Here is a 14,068-nt window from a genome sequence, read left to right on the forward strand (position 1 = left end):
GTAATGTATATGTTCGTACTCATTAAATTCATATAGGGCCATCATCTTCCATAGTGCTGTACAAAATAATTACATGTGTGCATGAAACTGAGGTGGAGTGCAACATACCAATAATATTTGCATTGTGCTTTGCTCCTGTAGAACTCAAACCACAAGTCTCAGAACATCAGTTAGGTACGTGTTGGATTGTGCTACAGTGGAAAAATCTATATGTCCACAAATGGCTAAATAGGTGGCCTTTCAATTTGGGTTTATACCTCTCCTGAGATGGAGCTGTCTTGAGTGAGTGTGGTAAGGTGTTCCAAAGGGTAAGGGCAGCATGGCAAAAAGCTCTGGCTACACATTTTTTCGAGGTGGACACTGGGGAAGGCCAAAGTATTCAATTCTGTTGATCTGGGGTTGTGGGAGGCGTGGTGCTGTTGAAACACATCCTTTAGATTTCCAGGGCATAAATTGTGTAGAGATTTGAATGTTTGTAGTATGATAATTACTAGGTAGAACAGTCCAACAAAGATATAGCTGTTACAACAAACAACTGGAGAGAGCCCTGCCCTTATGAGTTTACAGTCACTTTAAAGGGAGACTGGAGGAAACACAGGTAATGTACTGAGCAAGACTGTCAGGGAGTTCTACACACTGTGGGCAGTACACCTTGGCCAGCAGGTGCTACTCTTGCTTGACAACTGAGTTTAAGGGCTCGTTTCCACTATCGCGAATCTGCATGCGTCCAACGCATGCAGATCCGCACATGTAATACAAGTGGATGGGCCTGTTTCCACTGTAGCGTTGTTGAGGTGCGTTTTTTTCAGCATGAAAAAAACGCACAAAAGAGCCAACGATTTCGCCTGCGTCGGGAATCCGTGCGAATCGCCGCTAATGTATTTAATAGTAAAAATGCATGCGTTGGTTACATGCGTTTTTACCCGCGATTTCGCACCTTTTTCAATTTTATTTAGCCCTGGCAGTGTCATGGTTAATTTCGCATGGCACCCTGCCATGCGAAATCGCATGCGAAATCGCGGGTAAAAACGCATGTGGAAACGCATCCGCATGCGTTTTTACAAGCGTCGGAATGCGGCCGAAATCGCGTCGCAACAGTGGAAACAAGCCCTCAAGGTTGTGCTTCAAGGGTTCAGAAGTTACAGGCAGGCAAGGTTGCTATGGGAGAGGGTTCCAGAGGCCTGTGAGAAGTCCTGAAGACATGAGTGACAATGATGGTGTAGGCAAGAATAGGATAGAATATGTCGCGTACGCATGATAGGTTTACTGATTACCAGCAAAACCAAAGTTCTCCAACTTTAAAAAAAAAAAAAGCAGGAACACATTATTTATGTGATGACGATGACTCAAACTCCACCCCCCCCCCCACCCCTCTTCCACCCGCTGCTAGTAATAAAGCTACCCATTTTTAGGACAATTATCACAAAACCGTCTGCTGGAGAAGGGGTGGAACAAACCACCAGAATAGTCCTGAGGGAACGGTAACAGATTGCCCAGCCATTAGCGTTCTATTAAAAGCTGTTGAAACGTCGCTGAATGAAATCATTTGCAGTTTAAAGTGCATGTCAGGACACAGGAATAGGACATTGCTTTCCATGGTGCCTGGACGAAATTTCACAACCTAATATTAGATGAATTATATCCTGGATATTTTGATCCTCAGATAGCTGTATGAGTGTCCTCTCTTCTCCTGTCTGACAGTATTTTCTGCCTTTGCTTCTTTACAGGTTATCAAGGTCAAACAAATGCACCTCTGAATCTTATCTTATCTGAGAAATTAGTCTTTCTAATGCTGGGAATACACCATACGTTTTTATCCCCGATAGATGGGTTTTGATAGATAATTTCCGAGATGTCCGATATTCCTTTCCGATCGTTTAGCTCGATTTCTCATAGTAGTGAATGGAAAAAGATAAGAAAAACGGGTGGAAGATAAGAGAATCAAGTGCAGAATCGAGCAGAAAAAACAATCGGGTGGAAAATCGAGTGGAAAAACGTATGGTGTGTACCCAGCATAAGGGCCCTTTTCCAGTAGCTGCGATCCAAAAAAGTAAATTGCAGCCGTTTTGCCGATCGCTAGAGCATTGCGATTTCACGTTGCGCATTTCTCACTAGTGCGCGCCATTCTTGTCCCACACGTGATCACCGGCTTGTACAATTCTTGCCGCGATCTTACTCGTTCCCGGCTATACAGCGCAACTGCAGTGAGTGGGAAAGCAGCTTTTGTGATGGCCAATGCAGCTCAGTTGCACTTGCGATTAAGCTTGATTGGAAAGGGGCCCTAAGGACCATTTTCCACTTAAAAATCGTAATCACCAATGCAGTGCAATTCAATTTTGTTATGCAATCTCACTGGGAGCTTTTGGATGCTATTATCACAGGTTTGGATCGGTTACAATTTTCAATGGTGGGTAATAAAGTTCAGTAACATGTTTTACATTGCTGGAAAAAAACAAAACAAACAAAAAAAAAACAAAAAGACACAGTTAGGCTGCATATACACATTCAATTTTGATTGGCTAGCCATATGTCAACTTAACCCACTCCACGTAGTATGAGAGCCAACAGACGTTAAATACTAGGAACAGATTGTGTACATAAGCTCTCATACTACATGGAGGTGGTAAAATTGGCCAATCAAAATTGAATGTGTGTAGGAACCCTTATACAATTTTCTTGCACTCCCAAATGGGAAAGGGGCTCACACCATGTCTGATCCGAAAACTTGGTGGAATTGCAGCAAGTGGAAAAAGAGACTTATACTGGGAATACACCATGGCCTCAATTCACTAAGCTTTATCAAACACTTTACCGAACGTTTGATAATTTACTTCATGGGTAAAATCTAATTTTGAATTCACGAAGGTGTAACATATTTATCGAATGTTTTATCGATAAGACATTCAAGAAATCTGTAACACCTTAGTGAATTAAAAATGAGATTTTACCCATGAAGTAAATTATCAAACGTTCGGTAAAGTGTTTGATAAAGCTTAGTGAATTGAGGCCCATATGTTTTTTCATCAGATAGATGGTTCATGTTTTATGGCTGTATTTACTTATCAGTAAGGGTTATGCTATAGTCTGATCCAGTTCCGACCCGGACAGAAACTGTGACTTCCATACCTGATATTTAACTCCTTCAGGCAGAGAAAGAAAAAAAAAGGAACACAGCCTAGTTATTTGTGTGCTAGGCACTGTACATACCCATGTCTATGTCACATGTCACCTCGGGTATCCTTTAAGAGAGGAAAGCCTTAGGATCCTATTGAGGCTTCCCTCTCTACTCAGATGTCCCCTCCAAATTGGGGCCGCGCTCCTTCCTGTCTTGCAGCGTGGCCATGCAGTAGACACGCCAGCACGGCTGCACATGTGCAGCATCCAGGAGCCTGTGGCTCTGGCTTACTGCGCATGCAAGGCTGGGCTTAGGCGGCCACAATACAGGGACAAGAGCTGCGCGGCCCTGATGTGGTTAGCGACAACAGGGCCGAGGCATAGGCTGGAGAGGCTCCAGCCTCAGGGCGCAGTGTAGGAGGGGGCGCACAATTTATTCAGCTGTCATTCCTAATTGTGTATGAAGCAGAAAGAAATAGGAAAAGGGGATACATAGCAGTGACTGCAAGCAAGATAACTAGATATTAAGGTGTTGGGGAGGTTGTGGGCCCTGTGGCACCTCTTAGTCTAATAGCAATCAGTGTGTGACGGCTGGGGTGGGAGGGATGGAGGGGCGCACTTTGGTGTCTCAGCCTTGGGTGCTGGAGGACCTTGTCCCTGCTCTGAGCGACAATGCCACCCTCGGGGGAGGGGAAGGGGGGTATGGGGGATGAACTCAGAAAGCATCCCCCGAACACGCCCTTTATAAACAGACCATGGTGTCGCCAGACGAAGTTTATGATGAAATGGTAGCCATGTGATAGTTCATTAATGATGCCATGTCATACAGAGATAATTACTAACGCAATGTTTCACGTTATGTAACTTTCGCCACGCTCACTTTCATTAAATGGGTAACCCTTTCACTGCCTGTCCCGCGGGACGTGCCACAGGGCCAGCCGGTAACACTGTCAGGGATGTGGGGGAGACACATGACTGCACATCGCTCAGGTTTAGTAAACAGAAAACCAGTTCCTGCCAGAGGGAATGGGTAACACAGTGTACACAACAAATCCATCCACAGAACGCCTTTGTCTGTCTCCATGTGTCTATTCCTCCTCCAGTAATAAGTCCCCCCACCCCTCCCCTCCACCTGCTGTGCAACAGACTGCTGCACAAACACAGAACTTAAAGTGTGAACTTAAAGCACAACTGCGGACAATATTTAATTTTTTTGCTTTAAAAACAGAGAGGACAAAAGGTTACCCCCCCGTCACTGTGGGCTGTGTCCGTTATCATAGCCCTTGGTAGATGTACGTATCTCAGCTCTTCCTGTTCAGTATGCCTACCCCTATTCAGTAAGGAGACATTGGGCAAGTCTCCCTAATACTGCTACTGCCTATAGAGCACCTCCTAGTGCCTACAGCTCTAGCGCTTTGATTTTGCCAGGAGAAAAGTGCAATATAAATGTTATTTGTCTCATCTTGTCTAGTATGCCGCCGGTGAACTTGGCACAGCCCACCCTGCTGCAGCTCAAATTCCTGGGGGATTTACAAACTATTCCCCCTCCAAGTTACCACGACTCAGAGGGAGAAGTAATTCGGGGTCTGGCAGTCACCAAAACCCTAAATTACCCATAAGCGCCCCAAGAACTAGATCATTACTGCTATACTGGCGCATAGTTTCAGCACTCGGCGCTGAGCTGCACCCAGTAGTCCGTTTTTCGGAGGGACAGTCCCTCTTTGGGAGCCAAATTCCTGTGTACCTCTTTCTTATCTCAAAAAGTTGGGAGATGTGCACGAATGACGGCTCTCCCGGTGCCGCTAAACTCCACGGCGGCGTTAAATACTATTTGCCCTCAGTGTCGACGCAACTCGGAGGGAGGAGCGATGGCTGGAGCCCCGAATTATCCTTATGTGCCCCGCGCAGCATATCATTGTGCTCTGCGATAGTGATGTCTGGGAGAACGCCTGGAGAAGCATGTGATCAGTCAGGTCACTTGATAGATATGCAAGTCTCTGATCATGTGATCACAGCCAATCAGAGCTTTACAAATCATGACATGACCATCATTAAAGCAAGGTATTAAATATACCCCGAACTGGAACACACACATAGGTCTTAAGCCCGGAACACACCTTCAATTTTGATTGGCCAATCACTGACCAATTTTACAGCTTCCAGGTAGTTCATCAATGAGGAGGTGCTGGCCAATGAGATGCTAGGGATTACAGCTGGCATGCAAGTTTAATGTAAACTGTCTTCAGCTAGACGTTAGACCACTGAAATGCAGATGTTATGCAGGGCTTTCAGCCAGCCAGGGCTCTCTGGGTAGGTGGGGGTTAATATCCAGGCTCCTCGCCAGGCGAGTAAACGACTGTGTGTGAAGAACGGCGACGGTACGATGTGCCGCAGCTTGTGGAATGCCGGCGCTACGCACCACCCAAACATCACCAAAATATTCCACTACAGCCAGTGCCATGTACCTGCTACACTATGTCACGGTGACACGGAACTGGGGGTCACATGACCTCACTCTTCATGCTAATTATTCGGCCGCGCCTGCAAGTTTAACCTTCCTGGCGGTAAGCCCGAGCTGAGCTCGGGCTATGCCGAGCAGGAGGATTTCTCAGGCTCTGCTGGGCCGATTAGCACTTTGCTAGCTGCGTGTGCACTCCGATCCTTTTAACCAACACCAGTTACCTGGCCACCCTGCTGATCTATTTGGCTGCAGTAGTGCCTGGGTCACACCAGAAACAAGCATGCAGCTAATCTTGTCAGATGTGACAATAATGTCAGAGACACCTGATCTGCTGCATGCTTGTTCAGGGCCTATGGCTAAAAATATTAAAGGCAGAGGATCAGTAAGACAGCCAGGCAACTGGTAGTGATTCAGAGGAAATAAATATGGCAGCCTCCAGATCCAACTTGCTTCAGTTGTCCTTTAAAACCACTTAACGACCAGCTAATGCCCATAGGCCTTTCCATGTCAGTTCACGGAGGGTGTCTCTGTGAACAGCCGGAGAGCCGCCGATCGCGGCTCGACGTAAAAATGTAAACACGCGGGGAAGAAATCCCTGCTGTTTACATCATACGGCGCTGCTGCGCAGCAGCTCCGTGAGGCAGATCGGCGATCCCCGGCCTCTGATTGGCCGGGGATCGCCGGCATATGATAGGCTGAGGCCTATCCTACAATGCCGCTCAGAGGGGAAGGGAGAGGGACGGAGCGCCGAAAACGCTGCGGAGGGGGGCTTTGAAGAGCCCCCCCCCGCAAAGCGCAGCAAGCCGGCGGCGATCAGACCCCCCCAGCAGGACATCCCCAGGAAAAAAGGGGGTAAGTCTGATCGCTCTGGCATAATCCTGATCTGTGCTGCGGGCAGTGTGAGCCAGCCCTTGGATATGACAGACACGTGGATGTTTTTTGTAGCGACAGTAATGACCGTTTACTTTCAGTAGGAATCTCAAAGAATTGAGGGGACCACGGCCTTTGTTGGCATCATTCTGCCGCAACCCCATCTGCTCGCCTGCATTCAGTAACCCATTCAATCGATCAATAACCTGAAACTCAATCATAAGCTGGCGCTAGTCTGCTTTAGGGGACCAAGCAGGAAACCTTTAGTACGCATGCCCTGGCCCGGCGGTACACGTTCCTGATTGCAATGACGCGCATCACCGGGCCAAGGCATGTGTACTAAAGGACGCGGGCAGACACGGGCAGGCATACTTCACCGGGACATTGTGACCCAGAAGTAGTACAGGGCCCGCTGTTTGCGGCGAGCAGCTTGCAAGCTATTTGCTTTCATCTCTATCCTCCGGTCCCCCACCACTGCTCACTTTCTCTTTCGCCGGACACGTCCTCGTTCGCGCTCCCGTTGCCAGGAGCATCCTGCTCAGTAGAGATTTTCTCGTACTGTTCCTGCGCAAGACGCTCCCAGAAACGGGAGTACTAATAAGGATGCACACGGCCAGAGCCACACAGTGGCCGTCGACTTATAAGTCATCGGTGAATAAACGGAGCTGTGGCGGGGGATGTAGGATTTTTAAGGACAGCTGCAAGGGGCTGGGAGAAGTCCCAGGCAAGTGAATCTTTTTTTTTTTTTTTTTTAAGTAATCTTCAGGACCACTTTAAATCATTCATTTTAACATTTACAAATAAGAAATATATCAATTTAAAGCAGTGGTTCCCAACCTTTTCCGACCCGGGGAACACTGTCTGACCAAATTTTTCTCCGGGGAACGGCGTGGGGGTGGGGGTGGGGGGTGTTGTTTGGATGCGGCCCCCGGTTGTTTGCGCGACCTAGTGGACAGTGCCGTGCGCAGCAGGCTATGGGGGGGGGGGGGGGGGCTGGGGTGCGGCTGCATAGCTAGCATAGTTGCCCCAGTGTAGGGAGTTTAGTTGCCTCAGTGTAGCTAGTATAGTGCCCCAGTATAGCCAGTATAGTGCCCCAGTATAGCCAGAATAGTGCCCCAGTATAGCCAGAATAGTGCCCCAGTATAGCGCCCCAGAATAGCGCCCCAGTATAGCTAGTATAGTGCCCCAGTATAGCCCCCCAGTATAGCTACTATAGTGCCCCAGTATAGCCAGTATAGTGCCCCAGTATAGCCAGTATAGTGCCCCAGTATAGCGCCCCAGTATAGCTAGTATAGTGCTCCAGTATAGCTAGTATAGTGCTCTAGTATAGCCAGTATAGTGCCCCAGTATAGCCAGAATAGTGCCCCAGTATAGCCAGAATAGTGCCCCAGTATAGCCAGAATAGTGTCCCAGTATAGTGCCCCAGTATAGCTAGAATAGTGCCCCAGTATAGCCAGTATAGTGCCCCAGTATAGCCAGTTTAGTGCCCCAGTATAGCCAGTTTAGTGCCCCAGTATAGCCAGTATAGTGCTCCAGTATAGTGCCCCAGGATAGTCAGTATAGTGCCCCAGGATAGTTCCCCCCGCCCGTCCTCGCCGCTGTTATTACCTTAACAGCTGCCGCTCTCCCCTCTCCGGCGCGTGTATATTCAAGCAGCGTATCTCCGGCTGCTCTGTGTGATGCGGCAGGAAGCAAGGCAGCGGCTTCCTGTAGCAGCGATATGTATCGCCGTTACTATGGTAACTGAGCCCTGCCTCCTGCGCATCACATACAGAGCAGCCAGGAGATACGCTGCTAGAATAAATACATGCGCTGGAGAGGGGAGAGCAGCCGCTGCTAAGGTAATAACGGCCGCGGGGACGGGTGAGAGGGGGATAAGAGGACGGCACACCAGGCAACGTTCCGCGGCACACTGGTTGAAAAACGCTGATTTAAAGGATGGGAATAAAGTTTAGAGTCAATAAAAACATTTTTCAGTAGAAAACTACATATACTTGCACCACAGATCTGTACATCAGTCCTGAAAGAGGGACAAATGAGGCAGACAGAGGGATTTGGTTCCCAAAGAGGGACTGTCCCTCCAAAAGAGGCACGGTTGGAAGGGATAAAAATACACTCATAACAGATATAAACTGAAAGAAAACACACCAAAAACTGCATAGATATGATTGACTCACAGTACAGGAAGAAACTTATACCAACCCCCTGATTCTGCTTCCTAGTGTGAGAACCCCACTGTACTCCTCTCTGTGCAGGCTGCTGATTGATTCAGCTGGGGGAAGAAGATTACTGATCTCTGGGTGGTCTTCACCCCCCTCCCCACAGCAGAGCCTGGCAGCCTCCATGCTGCTAATCCCCCTCACCTGTCATGCAGAGTCATGTGATCTCAGAGTCATGTGACCTCAGCAGCACAAAGTTGAGGAGACACTGTAGACCCAGCAGTGAGTGTATGTGGGATGTATGGGAAGTTACTTGCAACACACGCAGGTAAGTACATAGGAGTCGTGGTGGATCATGTCACAATTATTTTTAGCTGCTACAACCTAAGGCAGGGAGCACACTTATTTGAATCTCACATTATGAAGGTCTATGTCTTGTGCTGCACAGAAATTAATTGCACTACTGGTCTAGTTTATAGGACCCTGCAGGCTGCAGGAAACTTTTAGGGAATTTTCACTGACGTGATTGGATGGACAGCACTTTCTCAAACTGCTACCAATAGGTTGCAGTAAACACAGTTTGCCCAATTACAACGCTTTGTGCTATAGATGGTGCTGTGATTGGAGAACTCTTCCCTATGAGGTTTCCTGCTGGATCCCCTAAACTAGACCAGCACCAAAATGCGTTCCTATGGAGCTGCAAAGGTATCCTTAGTACTCGAACTCTTCTACAGGCTTACCCCCCCCCCCCCCCCCAGAGACCAGGCTATTTTTTGTTAAATAGGCCACTGCAGGACACAGCACACAAGTGATTTCCTCCCCCCTTTTCTCCCCTCCAACAGAGCTCTCTGTTGGTGGGGTCTGATTGCCCCAGGTTGTTGTGTGTGTGTGTGTGTGTGGTGTTAGCTAGACCGCAGCGCTGTACATGTTAATTAGATGGCGGTTTCGCCTTCTAACAGTCTCCCGAGTCGCGATCACTGCCTGGAGACTGAAGAGCTCTGCCCACCATCAGGAGATGCGCACGAGCCCCAGGACTTTACGCCGATCGGCGTTAGGCGGTCATGGGGCTGCCGCCACCGCCTCGCCCATCAGCATGATGTTGTCGGCAACTAGTTTAAAGTGCACCTAAACTGAGAGGTAAATGGATGTTTCCTTTTAAACAATGCCAGTTGCCTGGCAGTCCTACTGATCTCTTTGGCTGCGGTAGTGGCTGAATCACAGACCTGAAACAAGCATGCAGCTAATCCAGTCTGACTTCAGTCAGAGCACATGATCTGCATGCTTGTTGAGGGGCTGTGACTAAAAGTATTATGCTACGTACACACATGCGACAACGATCGTTCGTTGTCAACGACGAACAAACTTTTAATTGATGAAAGAACGACCTAAGTAAAGTTAGTTTTAAAAGGTGTGTAATGATCAGATCGTTAGAATGAACGTTACATCACGTAAAAGCAACTATTGCGCCTGCACATAAAAATGAAAAGTTCCATGGAGAAATAGTGAAATGCGCATGTCAAGTCTAGTACGAACGACCGTTTCCAACGGTGTACTACTTTTGCAAACGATCGTCGTTGGAAAAAATCCGCCAAGCTAGATCGTTCGTTTTTAACGATCTAGCTCGTCCGTCGTTAGACTTAATAGTCGTTGGCTGCTTTTTTTTTTTAAACAATCGTCGTTTGAAACGATCGGGGAACGATCGTTTCAAACGACTATAGTCGCATGTGTGTACGCACCTTTAGAGACACAGGATCAGCAGGAGAGTCAGGCAACTGTTTTTTTTATTTTAAAAGGAAAAATCCATATCCTTCTCAGTTTAGGTTCCCATTAAGCCCCTTTAACACACTAAGCTCTCATAAAGCGTGCGTTGTTGCACAACAGTACAGGAAGTTTTTCCCTTGTAGAGACCTCACAGGGCTAGCATGTCCCCGAGTCACATCAGAGGCAGAAGAGAATCGCTGAGTGTGTTCCGAGTGCCTCACATTGGAGGAAATGTCTGTAGAGGTCGCGGAATGCAACAAGCGGACTACGGGAAACGCAAGTCTGTAATCAAGGAAGGAAAAGATGTGATGCTTCCTACACATGCCTGGAGAAAATACTCGGTATGATGTAAACAAGCAGAGCACAGAGCAGCAATCCAGATATTTCATCCACACCTGGGATACCTGCGCTGCTCCCTGCCGTAATGGTGACCCGATTCAAGAACGCGACAGCGCTGCACCACGGGCCAACATGCACGCAGCAGTGCGGCAGCGACAACGTGTCTGTTCACTGTCTGATGTCCCTGCGCATTGCACACTAGTACACACGTTCAATTTTGATTGGCTAGTGACTGACCAATTTTACCACATCTTTGTAGTAGGAGGGCCAACAGATTGTGAATAGTATAAACAGATTGGGCTCTATTCACAATCACACATACGGTAAGGGATTTTTTTTACCGCTACATTACCACCAGTGATAATTACCGCATTTTTTCCACATTCACAAAAAAAATTCCGCATGTTTTCCGCATGCGGGAACAATGCGTAAACAAAAAAAAAAAATCGGGGAAACGTGCGTAATCGGGTAGTAAACATGTGGAAACCATTCGGAAAAAAGGCATAAAAAAGAATTGTCGAAAAAAAATTAAAGTCCAGCAAACATGGTGTTTAAAGCTCCAGACTTCATTTAAGTCGATGGGAAGCTAAATAGATCACCAAGTACACTTGTAGGTGATATACAAAATTGGTAGTTAAGTCAGAAATAATGCGCCCCTTTTATTTGTGTATTTCGATCTTTTTTTTTTTTTTTTTTTTTTTTTTTTTTTGTATGTGTGGAAATTACCGACTTTTGCGGACGGTAAAAATTTTGTGAATCTCAAGATGATCTTATATTTCAGTTGGGAATTAACCGCTATTGCATTTCCGCATGCGGAAAATGATTGTGAATAGAGCCCATTGAGGTTTTTTGGCCATAGCACAAGAGCTTACCTATGCAATCTGGTCATATTGTCCAAAGTCTGTTTGCCCTCGTCCAACATGATAATAATTGATGATGATTATTGAATCAAATGAAAATTGGTGCTTTCAAGTGCATGCCCAATCAACGATACGATCAATTTCAGGCCAAGCATGTCACAAGATGTTGGGCCGTTGTGGTCGATCGGGTATGCAGCGGTAACAGCGAGCAATATCTGGACGTGTGACAAAACCCCTCCCATCTTCCATTAGTGGTATACATGCCGCCGGTGCATAGCACGCTGTGCGTCTGGGATGTCCCACTTGTGCTATGCCGGCAGCCTGTATAGGGCTAATGGAAGAGCGGCTGATTTGGACAACAGACGGGCACACATGACAGGTAATGTATAAACGCATACATTACGTACATACATTAGGGCAACAGCGGTGAGGCGGCGGTCATGCTGAAATTGATCGGGAATCAGCCTGTGGTGTATGGGCAGCCGACAGATCTCTCTCTCTAATCAGATTGGATCAGAGAGAGATTTGTCTCTTGGTGGAATCTGCCCAACATCCCCTGATGTACGGCCACCTTTTACTCAGTGGCTCAAACTGTACCTCCGGTTAGAGAAATAGTACTGCTTATCCATGAGACTGGGCTAAAATCCAATAGGCTTACAAGGCACTTTTATTCAATTTTATTTCCAAACGGTGATCCTCAAATTACCATATGAGTGCTGTCTCTTGACTTTCCTGCCACCAAATATACCGGCATGTGCCTTATCCAGTAGGGGAGGGGAGCAGAGACCGGAATAGGTTCATATCCTTATTACTAAAAGTCATATTCATCTAGAAAGGCTAATCTAAAACTGATTTTTCTTACAGCCAGCAGCAAGAACCATGCTGATGAGAGCCGTCACCAGGGGGCGCACTGACCAACTGACCACCAGGGGGTGCACTGACCAACTTCTGCTTGAGATATTATCATGAAAATATGGTTCCCCGGATATGGAATAATGTGAGTCGCATGTAACATTTACTGTATGATCACAAAGCACGTCTAATGCGACTTTTTAGTACGGTTGTGATGGTATCGGGATGCAACGCCCGCAGTGTGAAAGGACACTAAAAGATAAGAGTGACCCATTGAATGACCAGTGACAAAATGTCGTTGACACGTAAAGGGACTCGGAGCTGTTAAATTAAAAAATATTTTATTCATATCTGGGGCTTCCTCCAGCCCCACCCGCTCCGATTGCTCCCACATCACCGTCCTCCGCTGCCCGCAGCTTCGGGAACCGGGTCCCGTCACTGACTGCTGGAGAGATGTAGAGGGCTTACACCCGACTGGCTCCGATCAATGGAAGTACGGGGACCCTGTTCCCGAAGCTGCAGAGGACGGCAGTGTGGGAGCGATCGGAGCGGATGGAGCTGGCCGCTGGAGGAAGCCCCAGGTATGTATAAAATCTCTAAAGGGGAACTGAAGAGAGAGGAATATGGAGGCTGCCATGTTTATTTCCTTTTAAGCAATACCAGTTGCCTGGCAGCCCTGCTGATCCTCTGCCTCTAGTACTATTAGCCATAGCCCCTGAACAAGCATACAGCAGATCAGGTGTTTCAGACTTTAAAGTCAGATCTAACAAGACTAGCTGCATGCTTGTTTCTGGTGTTATTCAGATACTACTGCAGAGAAATAGACCAGCAGGGCTGCCAGGCAACTGGTATTGATTAAAAGGAAATAAATATGGCAGCCTCCGTATACCTCTTACTTCAGTTCCCCTTTAATGATACAGCTCTGGTACACTTTAAGTTCCCCATACATCTCTCGTCCATCACCTAGATTCCTCTCTGATTGAATCCAATCAGGGAGGAATCTATTGCCTGGCCACACACCACAGGCAGATTTCCAATAGATTTTTATTATTTATTGGATTTATATAGCGCCAACATATTACGCAGCGCTGCACAATAAATAGGATTACAGACAATAACAGGGGTGACAGCACAATACAGGTAATAGGCCATAGATACAACAATACAGGTAATAGGCAATAAGATACACAACACAATGCAGACAGTAGTACAATGCCAGATCATACACTGGGGTGGTAGTGGTAAAATACAAGTTCCCATTATTCTGGATAAAGTGCACACAGTCATGTATGATACACAAGGGGAGAGGGCCCTGCCAAAGGCTTACAATCTAGAGGGAGGGGTTGGTGACACGAAAGGAGGGGGTGCATCGAGAAGTTCTTGGCAGAGGGGGTTAGGGCATTTTAGCATGCAATCTATTGCAGATGGTCCTAGCGCCACCGTCCCCCCACCATTCCCCTGGTGATTCTGTTTTTTAATTTGCCCCCGCGAGCGCCTGTACCACAAGACACCGCCACATATACTACATGCGCTGTGGTACAGGTGCTCAAAACGGTGCCGCCAAGTGGGATGCCAGATCCATGATGCGTCCAATTTTGTGCCAAAACAGGTTGCATGTATCGGTTGGACAGGCTGCAAGATGGACCATTATG

General features: G+C 47.2%; 2 protein-coding genes across 2 annotated transcripts in view; one reads left to right on the top strand and one right to left on the bottom strand.

Annotated features, from left to right (window-relative positions):
* The window catches only part of BTBD17 (BTB domain containing 17), a 530,053-nt gene that overhangs the window by 77,865 nt on the left and 438,120 nt on the right, over window positions 1-14,068 (top strand). Inside the window, exon 4 of the mRNA XM_068263563.1 lies at window positions 12,429-12,561. The gene's annotated coding sequence lies outside the window, so the exon portion shown is untranslated. The remainder of the gene's footprint in view (window positions 1-12,428; window positions 12,562-14,068) is intronic.
* The window catches only part of GPRC5C (G protein-coupled receptor class C group 5 member C), a 50,131-nt gene that overhangs the window by 23,663 nt on the left and 12,400 nt on the right, over window positions 1-14,068 (bottom strand). The window lies entirely within an intron of this gene.

Source organism: Hyperolius riggenbachi, chromosome 12 (genome assembly GCF_040937935.1).
Source record: "Hyperolius riggenbachi isolate aHypRig1 chromosome 12, aHypRig1.pri, whole genome shotgun sequence".
Taxonomy (NCBI): Eukaryota; Metazoa; Chordata; class Amphibia; order Anura; family Hyperoliidae; genus Hyperolius; species Hyperolius riggenbachi.